The sequence below is a fragment of the Leptodactylus fuscus genome, chromosome 1 (genome assembly GCF_031893055.1).
Source record: "Leptodactylus fuscus isolate aLepFus1 chromosome 1, aLepFus1.hap2, whole genome shotgun sequence".
In the NCBI taxonomy this organism is placed as follows: domain Eukaryota; kingdom Metazoa; phylum Chordata; class Amphibia; order Anura; family Leptodactylidae; genus Leptodactylus; species Leptodactylus fuscus.
In genome coordinates, this window is record NC_134265.1 from 87,109,717 (window position 1) to 87,123,446 (window position 13,730).

The following is a 13,730-nucleotide window of genomic DNA, read 5'->3' on the forward strand; positions in this document are numbered from 1 at the left end:
TTTTACATTTTCTTTCTTAAAATGTATATATTATGTTGTTGTTTTTTTTTATATCAATTGATTGCATTGAGTGGGACCAGTTGAATTTTCATATTGCATTTGGACTTAAAATAAAATTTTGTTTTTGTGTAAACTTAACTTGTCTCAAACCAGTGAAGTTCTTGAGCTCTTTTTAAAGATCCCGTTTGTGATTTCACTTGAAAATGTAGCACATAACAAGCATTCAACAGACTGCACAATGTAGTAATAAGCTGTTAACAATGCATTATCTTCCATTCCACTGCATGTCATTTCATGCGTCATTTACTGCATTACTTTCTCAACTACGTGATAAAAGCAGATTTTTAAAGAAGCTATAGCTATGCAACAAATGCACAGTTAACTATAACCACGACTATATGGAACGCTTTGAAATCTTTTGCAAGCCTTAAAAATCTTTGAGTATCTTCTGTACTGCTAAAAAACAAGTAGATCGTCTTACTGTTAAAAGATGTTTGCCATTAATACTGAAACTGTATCATGGTTAAGAACATGAGTTTGTTTCCTACAACATATTAGGTAATAATTTCCATAGTGAGTCTCTATGTGAAGTGTAACCTGTAGCCAAAAATGGAAATTTGAAATGGGTCCATATCGTACAATTGTAATTTTGCAAATTATTTTTTCCTCTGGTCAGCTGTTTTCCTGTTAGACGTATCATAGTCAGAACCAGGGATTGTGTATAACCTGAGGTAGCTGCAGCTCTAAAACTCCTAGTCTTCTTCTCATTCTATAAGCCAGAATGGTTACATTGCCATGTTCTGTAATTAATTTTTTGTCTCATGTGCCACTGTCTACTCTTTTCATTCCAAACTCGGAAGTATGTGTCAAACCGAAAGAAGCTGCAGCCTTGTCTCCCAGTCTCCTTCATATTCTACAAGCCTCATTGATTACATCAGCATGTACCCTTGGCTCATGGTGCCTATAGCAACACTTTGCTGTCTATGGGTGTTCTTAAAGAGTAATTCCATTCAAAATGTTCTTCTGAGATGTTAGATCTTAGGAGTAAATTTGTGATCTGGACCACCACAGATTTCCAGAATATTGAGTCTCTAGAGAATGCTTAAGCACAGAGATTTCAAACCTCAATTTTCCGACACAATGTTCAGAGCACACAATTATAAAGTTAAATGACTCTATTGTTCTTTATACTAAAGATAAGACATGAACCTTGAGGAAAGGAAAAGAGAGAAGGAGTACAGTACATTGCTAGCAATCAAAATAAGGAAGGATACATAAAAAAATATACCTCTAGGAGCTATAAATCATGATGTACCCTACACACATTCCAGGGCCCCCAGCAATCTGAAATCTCTCCTCATTATTTAAGAGGACCATCAAATATTCAAGTGTCCTAGACTCCCTGATTCTAGATTACAGCTCCTCCAGTGATGGGGTGGAGGGTGGAGGAGTTTGTCTCCAATGTTAGCTATAAGACGTCCAGCTTAAGTGAGGACATATGATAGGAGCTGGAGGGTGTGTTTACGTAAGCGCTCAGGGGGCAGGATAAGATGGTATGCCTAAGAAAGCAGGTAAAATATATTAGCTGAGCACTAACTGATAAGTTCTTTCTCCAGGGTGTCCCGCTTGATCCTTCCATTTATTTTCTTAATTTACCTCCTGGACAACTTGGCAGAAAGACCTCCAAGCTGTTCTTGTACCTCTGCACTGCTGCTAAATCACTTATAGCCCTTCATTGGAAAAGTGTGCATCCTCCTACTGGCCCAGTCCTTGTGGCTCGCCTCAAGGACATACGCAATCTACCCTTAACAATTCTACGGATGCCTTCCAGTCTATCCGAAATCCGTGGGATATGTATTGCATTCTTCATAGTCTCTGACTCTTCACCCCTTGTCCCTTCTTTCCTCTTCTTCTCCCTTTTTTGTTCTTCAAATAAAGACTTCGATCTGACTGATCTATCATAGTGACCAAAGTGTGGTTTTAGCATATTTCTTCTTGTAAAATAGATTCTTGGTTATTTTTTGTTACAGTTACCTTTTCAAACAAGAAAACATGATTTTATGCAAAAGATATCTGTGTGAGGCAGACACCTTGGCAGCCCTACAATGGAGAGCATAAAAATATAAAATATGTGGTTTTGTATTTTCCCATAATAATGAATCCGAGACACTGAGACGACCATAGTGTTCAATGCTGCCTTGTCTTCTTGCCCACATCACCATGTTAATGCCCTGCAGTGCTGGCATACTGAGTTTTGCTTCTTTGTTTCTAGTTCTGGAACCAGAACACAAGCAAAATATATCTGTGTGATTATTTCACAGCCAGCGCTACAAGTGTCTTTCATGTAATATCTGTTGATGCCTTTGATTGGGAGCGCAGGATACCAACCTGGCATAGGCCAGGATTTAAGCATTCCCCAAACTTCAGCAGGAGGCTGGCAACACAGTTTGCTGCGTCAGCTTGCTTGTGTCATTAAACGTTAAGACCATTAGGCAGCGAGTTAACACACTCCCTTGAGGCTGGGCAAAAAGTTGTAAGTTTGTCCTTTGACATCTGCCGAATGCTGGCTTTGTTTTTCTTACCTTGCAGTCATTGTTCTGGAGAAACAATTACATTTCACATTATTAAAGTAATTCAAGTAGGAAAGAAAACCTAATTTAGCCGTCCACTGGGAGGAAACATAAGAGGCAATGTAATGTTGGTTGGAAGCTTTACAAATTCATAATGACAGATTGTTATTCTGATTGTCTGCATTTGGTAGACTGCAGTCTTTATCAGAGTATGGATATTTGTGCTTCAGAACATTACATTAATGTCGGCATATGAAAAATCAATTCACATCAAGCTCCACAAGTACAGATGACTGATCCAATGAAAACCATCTTATAAAAATGAAAATATATTTGATTATATTAACCTGATGTAAATATCTAAAAAGCTAAAAGCATACCACAAAGCATAAAGTCAAATGAATGCAAATCTGGAGCATCCAGAGGCCATTATTTATTATTATATTAGGTAATATCCTAGGGTTATAAGTGCTAGTGTTAGGGAATAGCCAGATGATAATTCCCCAGAAGCTGCTGGTGAACCCTGGAGGGAGGGGCACAAGGGACAGTGAGCCCTAAACTGAAGCCCCCCGCTTTCCCTTCCTATTGCCAGACCCTATCCTAGGTGATAGGCGACAACCACGAGGACAATCCCTCCCTGAATACGTGAAACACAAAACGCAGACAAGACGTACAACAACAAAGGGAGGTCAGCTAGCCAGGGTTCGGTAACAAGAGAGCGATGCAGTGCCAAATAGGAGTCAAGAGAATAATCAGTAGGAAAGCCAGAGGTCAAGGATTAGCATACAAGTAAATAACAGCAAACGATACCAGAAAGCAAGGGCAATAACCGGCACCAGTGTGACTGTGAGCCAAGACTAAATAGGGAAGGAAGAACCCGCCCAGAACCTGACAGGAAGAAAAGCTGTCAATCACAGGCAAGACAGATTAACCACTTAATGAACAGAGGCAACCTTGGCAGAAGACGGGTGTGGTGCAAATCCAATTAAGGACTAGAGCCGTGTTCACACAGTGCAACTAAAAACCTTAAGCAAATTGTCAAACTGCACACGCCTCCGGCGCCGCAGCATGCGAGCAGAGGGTGGCGCAGAGGCCCGAACAGGCAGAGATGTTACAGCTAGCTACTAAGGGAAAATGTCTGCTATAAATATAACCACCAACCTGTGATCAGACTGAATTATAAAACATCTGTTCTGTCTATGTATAACATATGGATCTTTGACATATGAAGCTTTAACTTTTAATATGATTATCTAGTAGATATTTGTACAATATCCTGTATGTATAGTTATATAGTCTTATTATAAAAGCAGTTGCATTTTGCACCTGCAACATAGTAGTAATAATAATAATACATTTAATTTATATAGCACCAACATATTCCACAGCACTTTATAAAATGTAAATGACAATGTACAGTGCATGACATACCTGTCAATTGTTGGGGGTGGTCAATGATAAGAAGTGACCATGACAATTTTTTTATGTATCACATCCCACCATAACAACAAACACATAAAAATTGGTTAGCACTTCCAAACAATGTTTGCAATACAAATAAAAACACAAAAAAAGTCGCAACAGCACTCTGCTATCACCAAGAGCATTACTGTAAATACCTACTGTATATAAGAATACATGAAATTGAGGTTCTTGGTTTTTACATTTTGATCAAACTGTAATTATAAGCCCACCCGTCATGCCAGGGCGACCTCTGTAAGTTGGGTCCCTACACTAAAATGACTCACCTTTGAGGGCCTTGGTATCCCTTGAATTAAGGGCAAATATGTTTTTCATATATATATAATGTCTTGCATATACCACAAATAGTTCCTCTCTCCGGACCTATGGCCTCTGAATGAATAGAGGTGAGTTATTTTAGTGTAGGGGCCCATTTAAGAAGTTGTCTGCTCATGGCAGGTGGGTTTTCAATTACAGAGTGCTGTTACTACTTTCTTTTTTGTGATCTCACTATAAAATGACAATGCACCCGTATTAATTCTAGCTATAGTACTCAGGTGCCTCATAACAGTGACAGTTTCAGTGCCTCCTAATAATATATGTTGTAGTACTATTATTAAGATTAATTTATTTATTAACTTATTATTAAATTTATTATTTATTAATTTATTAACTTATTAAGATAAGATAAGGTAAGATAATCCTTTAATAGTCCCACAGTAGGGAAATTTCAGTGTTACAGCAACATGGTAATACAGATACAGGATAATAAACAGAAGGAGACACAAAGGAGACACATGAGCTGAGAAAAAAATACTCGGAATCCATAGCAGCTAAGGAAGAAAAATAAAAAAAGAAGACTTCAGGATCATTTAGCTCTCTCTTCACTTGGCCTGATGTAGATTATACAGCCTGACCACGGTTGGGAGGAAGGATCTCCAATAGCGTTCCTTCTCAGACTTGGGGTGAAGCAGTTGGTCACTTACAGTACTGCCCAGTGCCGTGAAGGTCTCATACATGGGGTGGGATTTATTCTCCCGCATGGAGCTCACCATGGACAGTAATGTCTACACTTCTCTTAACAGAAGTAGCCACAGTGACATTATATCTGCCATGTCAATCACATTGATATTGAAAGGAACTCCAGAGGTAATATTCATAGTTCCACATAACAGAAGCAACCAAAGCTCCCCCATAACATTTTTATTAGACACAGTACACCTGTGGTGCAGTGGTCCATTCATAGAAACATCAACAGTAAAACATGCCCTTGAAGTTCTCATATTAGTATCACATATATTACCAGGTTAGTACAATCACGGCAAAAAACTAATTTAAATAAGTCCAAAAGACCACCTCTTTAAGAAGACCACCATCTTACCCAGGCCACATTTTCTGTGATGATTTTTCCGTTTTACCAGCCATGTTCTTTGAGAAGACCGCCAATCTAGAAGACCATTTTTTCATCCAATTTTGAGTGGCGATGTCCAAGAGGTTTCACTGTAGTTGATGTTATGTTTTACCTCCTTCCCAACATCTGCTGTGCTATGTGTTTTTCTACATTACCATATATTCCTTGATTTTCCCATAAGATGGTATAGCCATAGGGACATAACACATAGACAGGATTTTGGCTGCATGCAATTACCATTGGTGGCCGCGAGGTGTGCCCTTACCCTCAATAATTCTCATCAATTTACTTACTTATTTTCCTTTGAAAGATCTTTGTTCTTAAGCAATTTGCCATATAAATTGTGATTACCAGTATCCGTCCTGTAAAAGTGTTATTTTACTGCTGAATGCAGACCTGACAAAACCAGGCTTTTATTATTATGGCTAAATAAAAAAGAATAAAAAGAGTAATGACTGCATTAATGTGAGATCTGGGTTGACGTGTTGCACAATTTTCTATTCTGTATGAATGCCAAATTTGAAAACCTTTTCATGAAATTAGACGCATAGACTACCGGCTTGTTATAATAAAAGCTTCCCTGTGTTTCTAAGGAGGTCAGAAATAAAAGAGAACAGAACATTGATGTATATGAATCCGTACTGGCTGTGGCAATGTCACTGGCATCTCCTTGTTAGGGTACTTACCACTAGCCCATCTGCTCTATAGTGTCACAACCATACATACAAATGATGGGCATAAAAACACATACAGATAGGCTAGTTTGCTGATTTTATCCTCAATTTTTATTTTAATATACACTTAATGTAGACTTATTGGATATGCCAATTTGATCCAGGACAAACTATGATTAAATCATCTTTGACAGTCATAAATAGTATCATCAGAGTGTAAAAATATCTTACAAATCCCTGGAATAAATACATCTTGTACACTTTTAATGCTGGTAATTTTGTTCTTCAAAAAAAAAAAGTCTTCTTAAATTTATTACAGCATCTGTGATTTCCTTTGAAGGACAACTGTGAGGAAAAACATTGCTGAGTTTGCATCAATAAATCAGTACATGGTAATACCGTGAGAATGTTCAATAACTGAGGTACTGATCAGCGGCAGTTCCAGAAAGCACAGGAAAAATTCAATATCTATCACTTCCAGTGACTCCTAAGTGACATCTCCTCTAATTGTAGCCATTCTCTTTCCTCTTCAATTCCATACAGCCCACATCACCATGGACACTTCTTTCAGTTCTGCAGTTTGCCACACAAGCATCTTAAGTTTCTCACTTTTCCATCATTTTCTCTATTGGAACCTTAAGTCGGAGGCCCCACAAGGCATACATATAGAGTTTTACAGTACTGCATAGTGGATGGGATTCTCGCAAGTCCCATCCACGCACTGCGGAAAAATATGCAGCGTGGAAATGTGATTTCCAAAACCGCCGCAGTTTTGGAAAATACATCATGTCAATTATACCTACGGAAACACTGGTGGTGTCCCTATAGGTATAATGGAAGCAGAAAGTCCACAGAGGAAACCTGCAGACTTTCTGTGAAAAGCTCTGTGGGAAAAACCGTTGTGCATTGCCATTGCGGTTTTTCCTATAGCGCTTTTTTGTTTCAGCCCGCTACATGGGACCTTATAGGTGTGAACCTCCTATCAACATAACCATATTTAATTTTGTAGACTTTCAAATACTTGCAAATAAGTATTTAAATATTTAGCAGAGTTTTAAAGATTTTCTCTAACTATCTTAGTGGTGACAGTCCGATGTCTTGATGTCTTGCCAATGGATTCGACCATGAATTCAGGAACTTTCTACAGTCTGGTTTCCTTATTTCCTTATCAGGCAGGGACACTACATGTATGAAAAGATAACATGACCACAAATAAGGAAATCATGTCTCAGATCATAGAAAGTTCCTGCTGTCATAGTTATATCCATTGGTAACCCATCAAGACTAAAGATCACTACTGTCACTAATAAGATGGTTAGAGAAAGTCTGTAAAATTCTGAATTTTTTTTAGTTATTTATATTTGCATTATTATATTTATATAACAATATTTTTTTTAAAAAAACATTTAATTGTCTACAAATTTAAATATGTCTTATGTTTGGGTATGTTCATATTGACTTCAATGGGAGCTGCTCACTTTTTTTTTTCCGCTAGCTAGTAGCAGCAAAAAGAAATGAGATGTCCTATCTTGATACGGATTCAGCTGTGGCGTCCGCAGCTCGAGACACATTTCTGTTTAGGCCCACTCATTCAGGCCTGATCAGGAGCGGGAAGCTGCAATGGAATGCCGATGCACTGCATCGGTATCCTGTCGCAGCCAGCCATGTGGAAGTTTGCACGGCGGACACTATTTTCTGCTGTGTGAACATGCCCTTAGCAGGGAAACCTCTCTACGTTCTACAGGGTTAGCTGCCATCAATCCCACCATGGGTAGCCTACTGTGAACTTACCCACATGTCCCCAGCCATATAACACGTCTACAGAGCTTCTCATACCATGTGAAAAATACAAATTATTTCATTGTTACATTTTACTTCAGAGTTGCTCAGTTTTCACTTCGAGTGATGGGTATTGGCTAAGATAAATTAAGAAGAAAGTCATTTTTTTTTTCTTTTCATTTTTTAATATATATCTCTGTCTGGACAGTGTCTACTTTTAAAAGATTGCAAGCTATTATTTCAGAAAAGATTTTCTTGTGATGATCTTTCCAGTCAAGATTACTTCTGACTTTAAGCCGTCTTCCCTGTTGGTGATAAAGTGTTATTCAGGTGAGCCTTTCTTCCTTGTTATCTTGTTTTCCTTCTCTAAAGCTAAGGTTAAAGTGAGCCTTGAATGCGGCATTCCAATTCAGTGACTTTGAAGAAATACAGGTGGCAATTACCCAGCGATGAATGTAAGCAAACACATTGCTGTGATAATTATTTAGTAAGGACTGTATTCCTGCTGGGTTGCTGGTTGGATCGCTTCTTTAAGACACCAATTTAATGTAATAAAAACATCAATATAATGTAAACAGCCACAAATCACCCCTGCCTTGTGAGCAATACACATGACTGCCACATCTATGATGTTCATTGAATATGTGTATCTGTATTCCCGGTGGTAACAAATGAAATAACTGATTTTTTTTCTCCATGTAAAATGATTTGTCTGGGTGAATTCATCGAGGCGTGTCTGTCATTCCTTTATTTACAATACAAGTGGTGAAGGTACGTGATTCTGCTGCCAGAATAGAAGAAAATTACCTCTTGCAAAGATATACTTCAACTTAGGTGGAAGAATTGTGCATCTAATTGATAGGTCTTAACAAAAGCAAACCCGTGTTATCTTAGCACCATTTAAATAAAGAACAATCATTTATGTATTGAGCAGCTGCCATTTGCTCGCGCTCTCGGAGTAGTTATTTAAATGTATTCATTATTTTCCAATCACTTGAATGTTCGCTGTTTATTATGTTCCTGCGATTAAACAAACAGTTCAAGGTGAAATTCAATCAGACGAACAAGGGAAGATGGAAAGATACAGATCCCTGATTGCTAAGAAGCAAATAGATATAATGCCTTACAACTTCTTGCATCTTCCATGCCTTCTGATAAGTATATGCACATGATATATTATGAAGGGCTGCAGAAATCAACTAGTCATTGTGGTAGAGCTCACATAATCTATATAATAAATATGGCGGAACAATCTGAATAATAAAGCAATAAGACTTTAATCATAAAGGGGTGTTCCACTTCGCTTTTTTTCCCCCTAGATTATTTAAAAGTGTAAGGCCGGGTTCACACGGGGTTTTTTGGTCTGGAACCTGAAGCGGAGACCGCCTCAGGTTCCGGACCAAAAAACGGGTAGCCACGACTGAATGACGGTGTATTGCACCGGTATCCAGTCGCGCACTCTGCTCCGGATTAGGCCCAATGAATGGGCCTAGTCGAGAGGAGGGAGTGTCTTCAGGCCGAATTGTGAGGCGAATCGGCCTGAAAAATGAGCATGTTGCTTCTTTTTTCCAGGAGCCGGAAGAAACAGCTCCTGGAAAAAAGAACTAACTGGCTCCCATTGAGGCAGATAGGACCTCAAAATCCTGACCAAAAAACCCTGTGTGAACTTACCCTAACTCTCACTTTTTTTTTTTTTTGTTTTTACGTTGGGTAAAATATTTTATTATCCTATCTAAATTCCTTTTTATTGTAAAACAGGCTGTAATATTTTCCATAGCACTTCAATGGCTATATCTTTGGTTTTATGGTTCTGAAAAATGGTTCTGGTATCATAAGCAAGCTGAGAGTTTATTTAAAAACACAGCCTGAATTAATCAAGGGGAATAGTCAGCATTTTGCACTTACAACTATTCCACTAAAATTACTACCAATGGGATGTGAAAATTAAAAATTACTTTTTTTCCACTAAAATGTTGCCTTAGGCCCAAATTTATTATGTTTACAAAAGATTAAAGAAGAAAAAGCACCCCACAATTGGTTACACAATTTCTCCTGAGCGTGGTAAGGGTCTGTTCACGCGGTGGAAAATGAAGATGAAATTCGTGTTCTGCCGCCGACATTTTCGGGCCCCTGCTGCTTTTTTAAAAAAATTATTTATTTATTTATTTTTTTTAATGGGCTGTTACTTGTTGGAGTAACCCCAATAGGTAACAGGCCCTATTTACGTATCGATCCCTGCTCCTGCTCACAGCCACATCTGTTTCTCCTTCTGCCCTCCAGGGTGCCCCATGCGTTTCATATCATTTTGCTGGAGCCCTCTGGAGGGAAGAAGAAGATGCAGAGGTGCCCATGAGCAGGAACAGGGATCAGTAAGTATGGCCATGGCGAGTATTTGTTGGATGAACCCCAACAAATACTGCTATTATTATACTCTGGGGTCTCTTCAGACCCCAATAATGCAACTATTGTTGCAGAAGGTTCCCCAGAAGCAGTAGCGTTGACAGAACAGGCACAAGACCAGCCAAGAAACAAAGAATAGTTGTAACATCTTTACATGTTCGGGTCTCTGCACTATCATCTGGTTGCACACTTCGATACAGGAGGCGTGTTCAGTTGTGATCCTTTGTACCTGTTGTTATAGCACAGCTGAGGATCCGTTGCTGTGTGTCAGTCCAGTCAGTGGTTTTCATCCTTTGGTTCGTAGGGAGTTATCTTGTGCTTTTGATTGACATTCCTCCTGGCCAATCAAGTCTAGGGCGGATTCCTTTAAATATCTCTCCAGGCCACTCCCTAATGCTTGCTATTGCGTTTCTTTGCATGCCGGCTTTATACTGGTTGCTGTTTGTATTTATATTTCTGATCCTGGGACTGGGGACTGTCTTGTTCCCTTCCTCACAGGTTTCACCAACAGCTACTGGGGATTTGCTCATCTAGCAATTCCCTAACAGGACTATAGATTCAGGACAGAAACATGGAAGTAAACTGTGGTCCAAGGACTAGAATCTAGTCAAACTACATATTACAGTATGCATGATTTTGCAATAGAGCAGAGGCAGGAGAGATGGCCAATAACATAGCGTTGTAGATTTCTTTGATACAATTCTCAAATATGCATGTGCATGAGATGCAAAGTCAATGTGAGATATGAGAATGGCCAAGTGAGCAGCCACTGTTCATATATCTATTATCGCATCCAATAAAGAGAGATGGATAAGAGTGACAACTTCTTCACCAAGTGCAGAAATCTGGCAAACCAATATTCAGTAACAGCACTCGGCCCATGGGTCAGACATGGGTCAGCCGGTATCCCATAAAAGTCCTCCATTGGAAAAATTACTTTGGCAGTGGAAGGCCCATTTAATTAACTAAAGCAGAATTTTCCCGTTTATTAGAATATAAGAAGTCATGTTTTCTAATTGGATAATCAGCAAAGGAAGTGGTTTTGCAGTTACACTATAATAATGATAAACTGTATATAGAAGCAAATAGGTAAATGCTAAATGTTCTTTCTCACCTCACTACTAATTTCTTTACTACCTAGAAAACATTTTATAACAACATAAAATGCAACATTAGAGCGAATGTATCACAAAGAGCTTTCTGCATGCAATCGACTTAATAGCAGTAGTTTGACTTGATTTCAGAATTACTTGTTCCCGTCCAGGATATTGGATGCAATGCATTAGAATGCTAGAGTGCAGAACTGGAACAAACTCCTGCATATACAATGACCAGGCAGTGCTATGAGCCTGCTCTAATATCCTTTTTTCACAGTTATACGCTATTTATTGCTGACTGGAGACAAAACTTCTCTATTAAATGCTAGTTACATTCTAGTGGCATGTGTAGATGAGACAAAACCTTTTTTGCACCCAAATCGCTATATACCTTATTTTGTCATATTTGTTTTTACTCCTTCTTGTTTTGTGCAGGCTCATATTAGATTTGTGCATTCACAACGCCTTCTTAAGTCAGGAATAAAGGAAACTAGCATACCCGCAACTTTGTCTGCAGAACCCTGACCCCCTGCGCGACCTACCTGTAGCGCCGCGCAGGCTTCTTCCTTTGCCTTGTGTCTACATCGGCTCCCTTTCCCTCATCTCCCCTCTGGCGCCCACCAACCCCCTTTTTTCCTACCCACTCCCTCATGTGCTCGCTTTGAATGGGTGAGAAAGATGTCCGGCCGTGAGCGGCGGTGAGCGTTTTATGCTCTCCGCCACGAAACCGGGTTTTATAATCTGGACACAGAGTCGGACATGCAGTACTCTGTGTCCGGATTAAAAAAAACAGTTTCGCGGCGGAGAGCATAAAACGGACAGCTGAACGCAGGTGTGAACCTAACCTTAATATGACAACCAATACCAAAACTCAGGTAACACTATGTTCATATCAGAGCTGTGTAGTCTGTTGTTCTGGTGGAACCTCCCACCGGAGGACCAGAACAACAGAAAGGCAGACTGCTATAACAGCAGACAAAAACAGTGCTTGGTGGACCCCATTAACTACAATGTAATCCACTGGGTTTCTGTTCTTTTAGACTGAAACCAAAAAAAGTTGGGCTTGTAGCCATTGCTGTAACTAAAGTCTTGTGGGCCCGGCGCAATCTTTTGTCCGGGCCCCCTACCTCATCCCTACAGTGAATTCTTGATAGTGATGGTTACGGGTGCTAAGGAGTGTACTCAACCTTAGTGTGGTTAGGGTAAACTGTGGTTCTCCTTGTCTTATGGGCCAGATGGAATCTGCAATCTCAATACTGATACCAGTGCTTATGCCTTATTGAAACTCATGCAGTCAAACATCGCACTCTTGTACAGTATGTTTTGAGAATTTCCCATAATGTGAACTCTCAGACTATTGTAAAAATGTGTAGTTTATTGACAGGCTGTAGGGATGCACTAGGGATCATGAGCTGCCTTCTTCAGTTTCTGATGGTGAGCGTATATTAGGTTATTTAACATAATGCAGTTGCTTAATATATGAGTCTGTGGTGCCCTAACCCAGAGGAACACTTTCACCATGAATGGCATGCCTTTTATTTTTCACTGGCGACCTAATTGAATGGTGGCTGAATCATTGCTTGTTAATTTTAACACAATTTTTGTACATTGTAAAATTGGCTTGTGACAAACATCTATAACACTTAAAGATTTAGTTAGCCCTCTGGGTATTATTTGCAGTAAAATTTAGGCATTGCTATTTTGACAAGGATAGTTAATGCAAGTAATCAGGTTTATAATTAGCGTTTCTGCTGCCTTCGGCTATTGCAAATCAATGTTCCAAAAGTTAGGAACTGAATTTGCTAAGTAATTCCCTCCATAGTTTCAATGGATTAACTACTTGTTGGAAAAATATTGCTTTAGTGAAGATGTTTGTAAAGTGTATTTGACTGAGGTCTGAATATTTTTGACAGATACACCTGCAGCATATTTGTTGTACATCTATACGTGATGTTCCCATTTATTTGACTAAGACCTGTAGAAATCTATGTGCTGGCCTCCGAATACAATCCAATTTAGATAAATAGAACTGATTTTTTTTGTTTCATTTTCTTTGTAATTTGTAGTGTTACATATCGCCCATGTCTAATGGATGACTTGCTGGTTCCTCTGAGCTCTGGTCAGTTGTATAGGTAAAGGTTTAGAATAAAGACTCCTCTGTCCTTCCCTCCAGCCTTACTGGTGCCAGGTTTGGGATATTTTTGAACGGGTGATGGGGGTTGGTTTCCACTTTTCTCCTAGGACCTATCTCCTTCATCTCCCCCCGTCAAACTGCGCAAACATGCCCTACGTCTCTTTTTACTTCTTCTCACCTCTGCTAGGTGCTTGATTGGCAAGC